General features: G+C 36.5%; 1 protein-coding gene across 4 annotated transcripts in view; it reads left to right on the top strand.

Moving 5' to 3' along the window:
- The window catches only part of LOC108666958 (protein Shroom2), a 240,489-nt gene that overhangs the window by 168,667 nt on the left and 57,953 nt on the right, over nt 1-13,869 (top strand). The gene's annotated exons all lie outside the window — the stretch shown is intronic.

Below are 13,869 nucleotides of genomic sequence, written 5' to 3'. Positions count from 1 at the left end.
TGGCATAATTTCTTCTCTGAATTCCAGCATTTGCACTTACAAGTGTTGTCGGGATACAGCATGACGATTTGAATTTCAGTAAATCGTAATTTTTGATTTATATCAATACTTATTACGTTTATTTATATTATAATTAAATTACTCTACTTGAAATTCTAGTGACGCTGTTGCAGCAATGACTGACATAAACACTCCTCTAACATTCACGATATTCGATAGTAATTTTCTTCACAATATCAAGATTTGATAGTCTAAGGCTTACCTGATAACGCGCAGAAAGCCGTTGTCATGTCTAATCTAGGCATTGATTTATTTTGCCAGTGCATTACTACCTCGGCTCGCACACCACTAGTGCATTCGGTGTGAGGTCTGCTGTTTACTCAATGCTGTAAAGTTTCAACTTTTGGATTATACTTTCAGTGAAATTTCGGTATGTGGTTTTCTAACTCGGTTGCAGACACTGCGTATATATAACATAATCGAGGCGTACGTGTAGGAAAATTGTGGTCTTGAAAATTTCAATTTCATTAAAGAATTTCAAGTTTATTTGATATAAGCTTCCTAACCTTTTACTTCGCTGGAGTGAAGGTCGTTTGGTTTCGTTGGCTTTTAAACGCGCCTACTAGATGAATTGGAAGCGTACTGATGAAGAGAGGATGATCTTCGACAGTTTCTGTTCTTCGAATCACTCTGCGTTGCTAAAGTAAGAAGTCTTACAACGAATTGCTCGCTTGTGTAGATTGATTTTACCTTCCGTGGCTGACGAAAGCATTTGGCAAAAGTTTTTTAACACGAGTTTTCACTTTAAAGCGTAACGTCTGGGCTAGAGCGTGCAGCCAATTTGTGCACATGTTTCACAACGTAAAAACCTACTACACACGTTGCTGGACAGAGTATACAATATTACCCATCTGCATGAAATCCCCTGGAAACACAAAATTACATCCTAAAATGACAATTTAGAATTTTTTCCAATAAATCAAATTTTAAATCGGAAAATCAATAATGAAGTAAAGCGTTTAAAATGCTAATCGGATTAAAGGGTATTTGTGTGACTTGCGATATGCGGCCGTCATGCAATCGATAAACTGTTAAACCGTAGCATTTTCCCCAACACAGAGATACTGTAATATATATCATGTGGCTCATTTCTATAGAATAAATATCATAGTATCTTTCGCTTTCGATGAGGATAAGTAAAGAAGCGGCCATGGTTAGTCGAACAACTCTAGTTCAACATACTGGCATTTTATTTGATCAATATGTTTAGCTTTTACGCAACATTATACATTTGAACGTTTAACGACTTGCCAACGAATTTTAAGTTTTTAACTAGTTTATTTTGTGGCATTAATAATCAGTACTGTTCGTGCTAAATTATAATTCTTTATTATAAAAAACACCTCGCAGTTCGACTAATTTTAAACTTGGTCACCACATATTCAGTTCTTCAATTTTATAATTGCTTGCAGTCACACGCCAGCACTCTGACAGTTGGAACTGAAGCGAGGGAACCAAGAAGATTAAGCAATGGGTTCAATGATTTATTTGTTGTAAAAAGCCTGGAGCTCGTCTTAATCATACGTGCATGACAGGCGTTGCGGTGACGCATGTCACGGCGAGCCTTCGAATTCGCCATTTCAGTCTAGACTAAATTTTCGTTCACGCATCTTAATTTTGTCGGTAAATGGTCTACTTCGAAATTTTAATAAGTCGATACTGGTTTTTTTATTTGCCAACGGCATGTTCATTGTTTGAATGATTTATGAAGACTTGCGCAATAAAACGTTAACCGCTGCTAAATTTCTTCCTGTGAGCGACTTTTTTACAGACGTCGACAGGTTCAAGAGTCAGACGAATTCCTTTGTTCAGTGCGAGAAACCCTCTGCTTCTTCTGATTGGTTTGCCACTTCATCCTCGACAAAATTGAAGCCTGTGAAATCGCTACCATTGTCGCTATAGATGAGAGTGCGTTGACACTATATCACGAAAGTTCTAATGATCATATTTCTTCGTTCCATTGCAAAATTTGCATTACGTATAAGAATGAGTTAATCAACCATGATTGAGAGATGTTTATCATGTGAATATAAAGTTTCTTTAATAATATTCTGCATGTTATAGTAACGAATGTATAAACAAGTATTTCAAATTTAGAACTGCTACTATGAGTAGTATTTATTAATACATAAGTATTTCAAATTTAGAATTGCTTAGACGATATTTATACATTTAGACGATATTTATACATACGTTAGTGGGAACACGATTTTCAAAAGATTTTTCTCCTAAGATTGTTTGAATAAATATTTCCATGGGTAAGGGTTTATATCCACATAAGCTGTTTATTTGTTCTATGAATTGAAATTTCTCAACTCCATTACGACTATGAGTGTCTGACTGATTCCATGCCTTAGTTAATTTATAATTCATCTTAGAGTTCATTGCCAACTGTGGTTGAGCTTGAAGAGATTTCATTGAAGAAACACACTCCATCTCATAGTTCAACACACATGAGCATGATTCATCTTGAAGCTGCCTTTCATACTACAGCTGTGTTTTCTTTCCGACCACAATGCAAGCGTGACCAAGCTATCGTGTTTGCTAGTCAATTACGTCATTGAGACTCGATTGGAGAGCAGGAAGTTTCGTATGTATAGCATCGGTGCTTGCGTAATGCAGAAATTCAATTAATCTTGAAAGCATTAAACTTGTTAGTCGATGTATGTCCGTCCATACGAATACATTTTCTGAGTAAGCCATCGCGTAGTCAGACGATTCTCAGAACTGAATCGTAAAGCTTCGCTGTGTTGAATGTTTTCGCTGCATTGCAAAGCAAGCAATGCCTTTTTTCCTTGTTGAACGTCCAATCCACCCTCGCTTTTCACAAAACGCTTGTACACAAGGTAAAAATTTCTTTCAAAAGGCTATTTTCTTTGCGAACGTGTCATACTTCGATATGCTAGGAATCTCCAAACCTGTTATAATAATGTCTTCGTTAGTTATGTGTGCAACGTTACTGACGTGGTAGGCGGTGGCATGCATTGACAAGCAGCGCTTCAGTGTTCGCTCCGATAAAATGATAGCGACAGAATTTGTTGTCCAGTGTCGGCACATAGCACGCACTGCATCAAATCGGGCTTCGCAGAACCTGCGATAACAACTTCACACCGTATCTAATGTGGCTGATTTTTGCTGATAAGAACCAGTCATGTTTGTTGATGTACACGTTTTACCTGAAATAACTTGGACTGCAATGCGTCGGTTGAAAATAATCAATGCTGGTAAAATAATCTTGCTTTTTTGCTTGCTTCTTAGTTAACCATTGAAGTTACAGCATCGCTATAAAGTCTTGTTGAAAAGTCGATTTTTTAGCATTTTGGCTCAGAAAGCAGATAGAACTAATCATATTTTTGTACTGAAAGAGTTAAAAGTTAATGCCGACTTTCACAGTTCTCATTAATATTTCAAAATTAAAGATGTTGAAAATATGAACCTAAATTTTGTATATATCTGACGTGACTCTCTTGACCGAAATTGACGAGTCGCGTGTGCATTCCTATCGCAGTCGACCTTCAGATTCGTATTTGTCCTGTTCCACTGAAAAGTCCTGAGAAAATTTCGAGTTCACAAAGGCAGCCGAGTTGTCTTGTCTCCACGGGACGGTGACTCGACAGTTCGCGGCTTCCGTGGCCACCTCGGCGGTGACTGAGGACGAGCGTTGTGCCTGCCTTGTTCAACCGTGTAAAGGGGGAACTAAAAAATTCTGCTCTCGTAAATGTATAAGGATTCTTTTAAATTTACAGGTAAATTGTGCCTGCACAATCGAACTCTTGTTCAATTTTTAGGACATGAACGTATATTTAACATATGACCAAGATATTGATAGCAATCAATGAAGTTATCTTTTTCTTATTTTCTATCGTAAAATCCGTTACAATTTTAACATTTGTAAGGTTACGTATGAGGTCACGTAACATGAGCGTTTGATGACTAAGCTGCTACTGTTGAATTAAAATTATAACCGATTTTTTCCCCGTGTTATAATGTAACTGTTGGTTGATATAATTTGGTCAGAAAGAAGTTTGGACCTTATCTAATGGAGGTTAGGTGGTTCCGTTGTCTCAAAGTTGTTAATCCTGCTCTTTTATTTGAACTGCTAAGTTGTGCGATTGTCAAACTTTCTTCAGTTTGCGTGCAGCCTTACATCGCTCGAACGTCAAGGGTTTACTAATGAAATGTGCTTAAATGAGAGGACGACAGTTTGGATTGAATTGAATTCGAGCTAAAAAATATTTAATTAAACTTGTATAACTAAAAATGAATAGAAATTAAACTTACCAGTCACTGGCTTGAAATAATCGACATGCGGTAATGATTGGATGTGTGATAATCAATGATTATCGTGGAACCCAAGATCATCCATCGTACATTCTTTTGAGAATGCAGCCCCGACGCGAGCGCTGGCTAATCACCAAGCGATGGCGATAGCAGCAGTCAGTGTTGCGTGAGCAATCACTGCGATGAGGGCGACGTGCGATCAGTCTTCTGTTTCAGTGTTAGCTGCGGGTCTCATTACTTGATGTTGATTGAGAGAGAATAATTTACTGCATCGAATGTAAAACAAGTTACCTAGAAACGTGCTCTATTATGAAAGTTTTTGCTTTGTGGTATTGTGTTGGAATCCAAGAAATTTAAAGATGTAATTTTAATAAGTCGATCCAGACTGTTTGATATCCATTATCTTAGATTTTTATCTTTGCGCTTAATTATCTTGTTTGGATAAAGAATCGTAATCTGGAAAAATTCTACTACATACTTGCTTTTCTCAAAATTTTATTCTGTAGACCGTTTCGTTTTCGGTTGCCCGCTAAAATAGTTCCAAATGAAAAATTCGCTCAAACATCTTAATTACTGCAGCGTCTATCGCGACTACGAACCCGCCTTCTCTGTCAGGTGCGTTTGGAAATATTTTTCCCTCTCCATTTACGGCAGGGTGATATTTATGTCTCACAATAATTTGCACAACTCATCGAGTGAACCACAAATCTGCGTAGTAACGGGGATTCATATTAGTCGCTAAGGTTAATAACAAGGATTAGTGACTTCTCGTAATATAATTATTGAAATTATTCATGGCTTTTCTCTTGCTTCTGCTATTGATTCAAGAGAATTATTTCAACTGATGATATCAGTAAATCGAGATAAGACAATTATTTCGGTGCATGTAATGTTCAGTGTATTTTATTTACAATCGTTTATTAAATTGAATTCCATCATTTTTTCGATTTTAACAAAAAAAGCGTACTGCCTATAGCTCAAGCATGAATTTGTAACCCAGGAATTTGTGAACAGAAATACTTACTATCATTCTAACATTTACAACAGATTGCCTAAGAAATAGAACTCACACGTTTTCTTTGTGACATTTTTCTTTTACGTATAACAAATGTATTCTGCAATTCTCTGGTGACTCAAATTGCTGTATTTGAAATTGAATTAAAAAAACATTTAAACTCAAGTAATGAATCCAAACTAATGTCATTTAAACTCGGGACTTACAACTCATAGATAAAAGAGTACTTAAGATTATTATGTTCGTCGACGTACTACGTTATGTGCTGTTTATACTAGTTTTTAAATATAATATATTTTAAATGCCCACCACAATTGTTTTGACAAAATAGGGCTCTTCTCTTCGTTGCTTTCATAACCTTCATTAGTAATTTACCGGTATCCGCAAATTTTCGATAAAGAGATTTAATTGTTTCTTTTTTTGAAGGACTGATTCTTGTTTTGAAATGGATCCTGTAATCACGTTGAACTTCTGTTATTGACATCGTCCTGATGTAGGTTTGCAGAATTTTGTTCTTTCTTCTTTGCTGTAGCGAATCATGATGAAAATTTAAGGCTTGATTATTAAACACAAATTTAGCGCAAGCTATACAGGATAATGACATAACTATGATACAATATTACCATAAAAATGTTCTTCTTTTAAATGAAACAAGTTTCAACTTAATAACGTTCTTAGTTTTTTATTTATTAACAAATTAAAAGGGTTACTTAATTCTGGTTCACCCTGTATATGTCTCGCAATAATTTGCACAACTCATTGAGTGAAATATGAGAACGGGGGCGTACTAAATATGCGTAGGAACGGGGATTTCATATTAGTCGCTAACGTTGATAACAAGGATTAGTTGCTTCTCGTAATTTAATTAGAGAAGTTATTCATGGTTATTCTCTTGCTTTTGCTTTTGATTCAGGAAAAGTATTTCAACTAATGATGTCAGTAAATCGAGATAGGACAATTATTTCGGTACACGCAATTTGCAGTGTATTGTATTTCAAATTGTTTATTAAATTTAATCTATATCGTGTATTGCTTTTGTGCGAGATGATCCCGAGGTTTAGTTAAGTTTTCAATTGTTAGCTAAAAATTCAATCATTTTTCGATTCTAACAAGTAAACGTAATGCTTATAGCTCAAGCTGTCAAGCATGAATTTGTTACCCAGGAATTTGTTAACAGAAATACTTACTATCATTGGAACATTTACAACAGATTGCCCAAGAAATAGAACTCACACGTTTTCTTTGTGACATTTTTCTTTTATGTATAACAAATGTATTCTGCAATTCTCTGGTGACTCAAATTGCTGTATATGAAATTAAATTAAAGTAAAAAAAAAATTCAAACTCGCGTATTGAATCCAAACTAATGCCATTTTAACTTAGGACTTACAACTCATAGAAGTAATAAGAGTCGTTAAGATTATTATATTCGTCGACGTACTACGTTATGTGCTGTTTATACATGTATGTTAGTCACACGCTCATTTTATTGCCTGCACTGAGCCGGCAACCTGGCAGGATAGCTGCTTCAGGGTCTGGCTGTTCTTCATTTGCTTGTAAAAGTTGATTCAAGTGCCTGTTATCTTAAATTAAATTGATTATTCAGGTTATTTTAATTGAAAATTTTTTTTCTCTGGATGCATCCGCGTATATATCTCTTCTGGTAAGATTAACTTCAGGTGATTCTTTTTTAGCTGAATAGCCTATTTATTGGTTGGCTGTAGAACATGTGAATTATTTAGGCAGCGTTTTGAGAGTAGCATGAGAAATAGATTGAATTGGTTGCTACACAATCTTTACCGTATAGGTTATTTATGTGGACTGCATTGAGGTGATCAAGTAACAATTTAGTTTTTAAACTTGACTCAATTCTTTTTCATGTCGTGGTCCAACAATTTACTTTTTTAAAGTTAATTTTTCATTTTGTTTACTTCCATTTTTCGCTAAAGCGAGCATCAGGATAATTTGTTTGAGATAATTACTGCGTTGTCTGCATGCTACGTCGCGCCCTTGACGGACAGATGCCAACAGCGCTCTCATGCACTCGCACAATCGCCTGGCCATGACGGGACAAAATCTCCTCCATTATGTGTACTAGGGCGGAATTTTTTGTTAATTTGCGTTCTGAAAGATTTTTATCAATCACGCGTTGAGCGAATTCCTCGTACCTTCTTGCGAGAAGCGCATTGTACCTCGCTGGCTCCTATGCAGTGAATGACATTCAACGAATATTCTCGCACCATCTCTTTTGTTTGGACGGTAAAGAAATGGATCAGCAAGATAAACTTAAAAACTTAACTTCCCGATGTTTATGTGTATTAATGAAATACCTCATGGTAGTTGCTTACGTAATCATATGGTCTGATAGATTCAAACACTCAATCTTATCTCTCAGTTAACAGTTATCAAAAGTGATAATAAGTTACCAGTCAGCACGTCATTTTACAATGCAGAGTTCTTACTTTTTAAGTGACACGATTATATTTCACTCCTGATGACTCATTGGAAGCCAGAATCATGTCGCAGTTGTTCGGTTATTTAACTTTTCTTCTCGTTGCGTGTGTCAGCTCCTTGACCGTCTCTATGTGCCGCTTAATTTTGTTATTGGATTTAGCTGCTGCATGAATTTATATGTATGATGGATCAATCGCTGCATGTTACAGCCGCACGGACGTAATAAATCATTCTGCAGCATCGACATAGCTATATATAGTGGCTGTGTAGGGACGGGCTAAGTTGCATTATACCTCTATTTTTTGCCTCTTGATATCTACTGAAACTTTGAATTTTGTAGTCATCTGCAAGCTTTCGATATGTGTTTAAGGTTTATTGAGGTAAAGTTGTGTTGCGTCAATCACCATAATATTGTCATTTGACGTCGGGATAATTTTGAGTATTTAGTTGCCAGTTCCTGCAGTCATCATATAAAGGCCTATTAATTCGGTAGTCGTGATACTCTGAACGGTTGAGGCCTTCTTGACATTATGCGTCACAGTTATTCTGTTGATTGTAAAAATCATGGATGGATAATTTAGCTCGACCTTCGTTAGATGAATCCTTCCCAAGGACCTACAGAAATCTAATAAGATGCACGGCCGGATAATGTTATCTATTCCGTTTATATTCTAGTCACGCACTGCGAACTCTGCTAGCTCGGTCTATTACCATCAGAGCTTCGTCGCATTTGCTATTTAACAGCTAGAATTGCGTGTGTTCAGGTCGATATGAACCTACAATTATTGACTGCGTCTGATGCAAAAAAAATATTCAGTGAACGAATTTATCAGTTTTCTCTGTTCCAGTTTTCAGTGGACACATATTTTTGCTCGTGATTATTTCAATTGCGATTCAAAACCTCCTATTATTTTGTCATTTTTGTCAGCTTCCTCTGTTGATTATTCGTGTATCGAGTTATTTTTGTATCTTTTAGGCCCATTTGCGTGACAAGGCTGTCAATCTATTGGGAAACTTTTATTTTGTTTGACTCGTCACTGCACGCTGTTTTGTTTGTTCTACCATGAGCAAAAACGCCCTTCACCATTTGCTATAACATCAGCATGAAGTCAGTGATTAGTTTTCTGCCTTGATTCAGCTTGCGCGCTCGTTAAGGCGTTTCAAGATAATCATTCCATTCTTTGGCATCACCAGTTCAATTTTATTGCCTTCCTATTGCCATTCGATTTCCATTTGACCTTTTAGCTCATAATTTTGTGAGGCGTTGTGAGATTCTCGCTAAGCGGCGGATACCCAAAGGCCTTAATATAGCTTGCGTATAGTGGCGTGGCAGCGAGGCTAAATTTACTGATCATTGGTCAGTCCACATTAGAAGCCTTTTAACTCGTGTTCATATTTTGTTTTGTGTCATTTGAAAAATTACACGCTAGATACACAAAGAATTGACGGGTATTTTTGTAAGTTAACTTGTTTTTAACTTTCATAATTATTCACATTTCTTTCTCTGAATTCATGCTGCACTGAATCGATCGCTTGTTTTGCTATGTTGACTTGTGTTTTTTCTCATATATATATATATATATTACTTTATTGTGTTTTTAATTTTTTATCGTTTGATTGCTCACTATCGAAATAAAGATTTGTGTGCACCGTTCAAACCAATGTCGTTGCAATTATGGTGTATCAGCCATCATCGTTACTTTCGTTATAGATGACACGTTTGCTGTCTGGTTCGCATATACGTACGATTATTGTAGAAACAATTACTATTGTCCAGGGCGAATCTCGAATACGCGCGCGCAGCTCTAAATGAGGAGCCCCACAGTGCACCAGGTTATGAATATGCGTACCGTATGTCTAATTAATGCACTGCTTGGACCAGACGTTCGTTCAGTATAATCAGTCGCATCTATTAGTATGAACTTTGTGCATGTTAGCGAGCGAATGGCTGGGCTTGTTAATTAATGGAAAAGTAATATCCATCAAGTAAAGAAAACGGAATTAAATTATACAATTCAGAAAAATAGAAATTTGATTTCGTCGCCTTATTTGTTTTATTGTATGGTGAACGTTGCATTGTAAGTTGAACATTGGAAGACTTTCTATACCATAAACTTTTAAATTTCTGCTGTCAAGCAATAAAATCGGTCTATCAAACTGAGTACTTGACACTTTCTCTTGGTTTTGTGGTATATTTGTTTATTTTGATTTGCGTTTTTCAAGTGACAGGAGCAAGAAAACCTTGACACGCACACGCAATTTTTTTAACTATATAAAAAAATAAAATTAAAAATTCATTGCACATGTGCAGCATCGGAGACACTGGATTCTTTAGAAGTGTTGTCATTAAAAAGTAATTTCTTAACGCATGTTATTTTATTTCATGTTACAACTCTCATAACATGAATATCATCATTCCGCATAGAAATTTCTCGGCTCTTTTATTTCCTGTAGCAGGAAACGTAACGTTTAATTTGTATATAAGTATTGATTTGTGTTGCCTCTCTAATTCTAAGAATATGTGCTCAACTTCTAGCAATCGCACAGACTCCGTGCACATTTTTTATATCGTGTTTTGAAATGCCATCTATAGTACCCAAATTTGGAGCTCCCCGTATTCAAACAAATCATTAAATGCTGTCGAGTTAATTCACAAGTCCTTGAAGAAAATTGTTAAAGGGCCGCAAAATTTTAATGCGCCGTTAAATTGTTATCGAATTCTTGCATCATAAAATCTGTATTCATTAATATTGATTAGCTGGTGCATTGTTTTTGATGCTAAGCTGAAGACAGTTTGCTCGGTAGCATCATTTGTGTAGAGTTTGGGTATATATAGTTAGTTCTTTCTGCGTCTGCCTAGTGAACAAATGAAATAGTATAGATTAAATACTGAATTCTGCATTTTTAATTTATTACAGGTTTTAATTCGCTTTTCAGCGAATCATACTTCGTTTTGATTTCAATCAGTAGAAAAAAATGTGCATTCTATTCAGTCTTTATACATGCTGACAATCAGCTTCTCCACGTGTATCGTCATGCTGCTTCAGTTAGTAATTAAAGGCTAAAGCTCGAGGACACTTATTTCTTAGACAGTGTTCTTGCGTGTTGCGTTTCTCGCAAATTTTAAAGAATTTCGTAAACAACCATATTTATATTCGTTCTTGAGTCCGTTTTACTGTTTGAATAAAGTTTATCCGTTTTACTGCTTGAATCAAGCTTTCACATCTCAGTTCATGCACTCGTTCGTTACATGGAAGACTTGATCGTTAAATTTGTCCACGTATTTGTCAACAGTTCGTGTTTTCTACTGCACACCAACTGCTTGATTTCTCGAGTGGTCAGCAGAGATTTTGCTTCCCGCTGTGTTTCTTTAGCTTTATTCTTCTCTTTGCCATTCCTTCAATTGTGAGGTCAATATGGATCTATACATGCGATTTTATCACCGATCGAACTAACGACATGACAGTGATGCACGTGTACGTGTACCATCTTGTATCGTTAATTGAGTTATGCTATGAATCTACTGCAAATCCGTATCTGCCTTATTTCTTGCTTCAACGTTTGTTCACATGACACAAATTTTGCAAACACTTGGACACATGATGCGTTTGCATGTGTTGCCACTGTGTGGGTGGCAGCCCCATGTGTCCTTTCACTCCTTTCAGTAGTTTCAAGTGGCTTCTCTATCGCGAAATGTATGCGTTGGTGCCATTCAAGCTACTCGTATTTATTGACGGCATTCCAAGTGTCAGAAGACCACACCTGCGCAGTGTTCCTAGCCCCGATAAGCGACCCTCCGATCTCTGCCTATACGAGCGTGCTCTCCCCAACACTTTATTTACCAAGGTCCGATTTAGGATGGGCATTGCTAGATGCTTATTATAATGTATATAGATTATATCTTATTTTTGTTTCAGATATTTTATCAAAATAAATTGTCTCGAAAAATTATTATTTTCCTTCCTGTCTGATTCCGTTCAAGTCATTCGCGTGATTTGTATATGTAAGGTTTTGAAAAAAATCAGTAAAAAATTCTTACGATTACTATTGTTTGTGTCATTTAATGGCCATCAACCTAATTATATAACGCTTGATTGGTTTTCTTATTTGCCTCACGGCCCTCATGGGTGGCATAGTCATTTGTTTCGATGGTGGTCTTGAGTGTCGGATAAGAGCTCTCAGAACGGAGAGGCGCGCTCAGTGAATGCCCAAGGTAAGGCATGCCATGGTTGGTGGCACGAAAAAAATCTTTAATCTGCTATGTTGTTCAGTTCAATTGAGATTAGCATGTGGCCGCATTTGGTTATTGCGGATGTTCCTGAATATTGCTGACATTGCGAGAACTCATCATTCCACGTGTCCATTGAAACATTCAGACAGCTTGCTCTTGACTTGTGAAGCATGATTAAAGAGCCAAATATGTTGTGTTGTTCCATGTTGTCTTATTTTCCATTGCTATTTTGATTGTTCCGCTTGATCTCTATTTGTATCTACTGACATCATGATTATTGTATAAAAATCAATTTCATTTATAATCATCAAGTGCGAGTGTTTCTGACTGGTTATCCATGCCTCTTTAATTCTAACAAAAGTTTTTATTCTAATGAAGTAATCTTGAGATTAACCCATAATGCGAAGCTACTCGTATTTGCACAAATAAATTAGTTTATTATCTATATCTATGGTTAATGTCTGCGCTTGCAATACATTCAAGTGGTCTTGCTCTTAGTCACCAATCCGCTACCGGAATCGGATATTCTCGCCAGAAGCAGCAGATGAGCTCGACGTGCGTCATGGTCGTTCACAGACTGCCATGAGAACTTGCTTGAAGTCACGTACGATGAAGCTATCGTGATTGAAACCACGGGCTTTCTCATGCATGATAAGTTTGTTATCGACAGTGTATGAGGTGTTGCAATGCTCCTATAACTGCAAGCATATCCTCCGAACGTCTTAATCATTGATAGCATTCCTGCCTGCTCGTATGTTACCGGATTTGTGACTAGTCGTCATTTCTATTCGTCTTCAATCCATCGTAATTCTTCCCCGTCTTATTTCTATTGCACTTCATTTAATTTGTAAGCTATTATTATATTCTTTAATTTACATCAAGTTTGTGGAACTTAGCAAAATTTTTAGGTTGTGTTGGTGCATGAATTGAAAGTTGCCAAATGACGTATGTGTGAGTTTTCGTTCTTTTCGTCAATGAATGTGCGTCCGTCTCATAACGGTGTTAAAAACTTCGTTATATCTTTCGTTGTCGTAACTGCATATCGATCAGCGTTCAATCATCAATTCAGTTTAAATGTATGCTGAAGTCTTAGTAACTTTATTATTATTATTAACTTTATTATTATTTATTTTTTATTATTAGAAATAATGAATCTGGATTGCTTGTTGGGCTGTGTTAATTTTTTATCCGTAATTTTTGGCCTCCGTTGGGGTGGGTAATTTTTAAATTACCCCATCTAATAACTAACAGATATTTTACTGTTACAAAACTTTGAAATAGAATCTGAGAGCAGTTTGGTAATTTCTTTTTACTGTATTTTTGTGTTGGAGAACATAGTTGAGCTTTCAGCGTTCAGACACGAAGCTTCGTTCACTGCCGGACTATATAAAGCTTTTTTTTCTAATATAGGGTGCTTCTAGAGTGCCAAGTTGTTAAGTACTAGGCGATTGCACTGCTTAACGCTTTCTGATTGAGGAAGAATTCTAGGGATTTAGGGATATTATATTCCGTACCTGACTGACATGCTGTCACGCCATGAAGATCGCAGTGTCATTTCATCGTTCGCTTTGTGATCAACGCCTGTCAAGCTTGGATTATGGAACCTGCCCCTAATTCCTGTAACATCATCGCGCTCCGCCGAATCAACAAATGAGGATCCCGCTGCGTGCAGGATGAGCGCATCTTCAGCCATTCGTAGTGTGCTTAGCTCATCCATCTTCATTTATCTGTCTGGCTTCTTGCTATATCATTACACGCATTTTGTTATCAATTCATCACGCATATTCTGCCATTAACAGTGCCGCTACCTATGAAATAAATTTATGGT

The sequence above is a fragment of the Hyalella azteca genome, unplaced genomic scaffold, assembly GCF_000764305.2.
Source record: "Hyalella azteca isolate HAZT.00-mixed unplaced genomic scaffold, Hazt_2.0.2 contig17983, whole genome shotgun sequence".
Classification (NCBI taxonomy): Eukaryota; Metazoa; Arthropoda; class Malacostraca; order Amphipoda; family Hyalellidae; genus Hyalella; species Hyalella azteca.
Note: the sequence above shows the minus strand (reverse complement) of the source record. Positions and strands in the feature narration are given on the sequence as shown.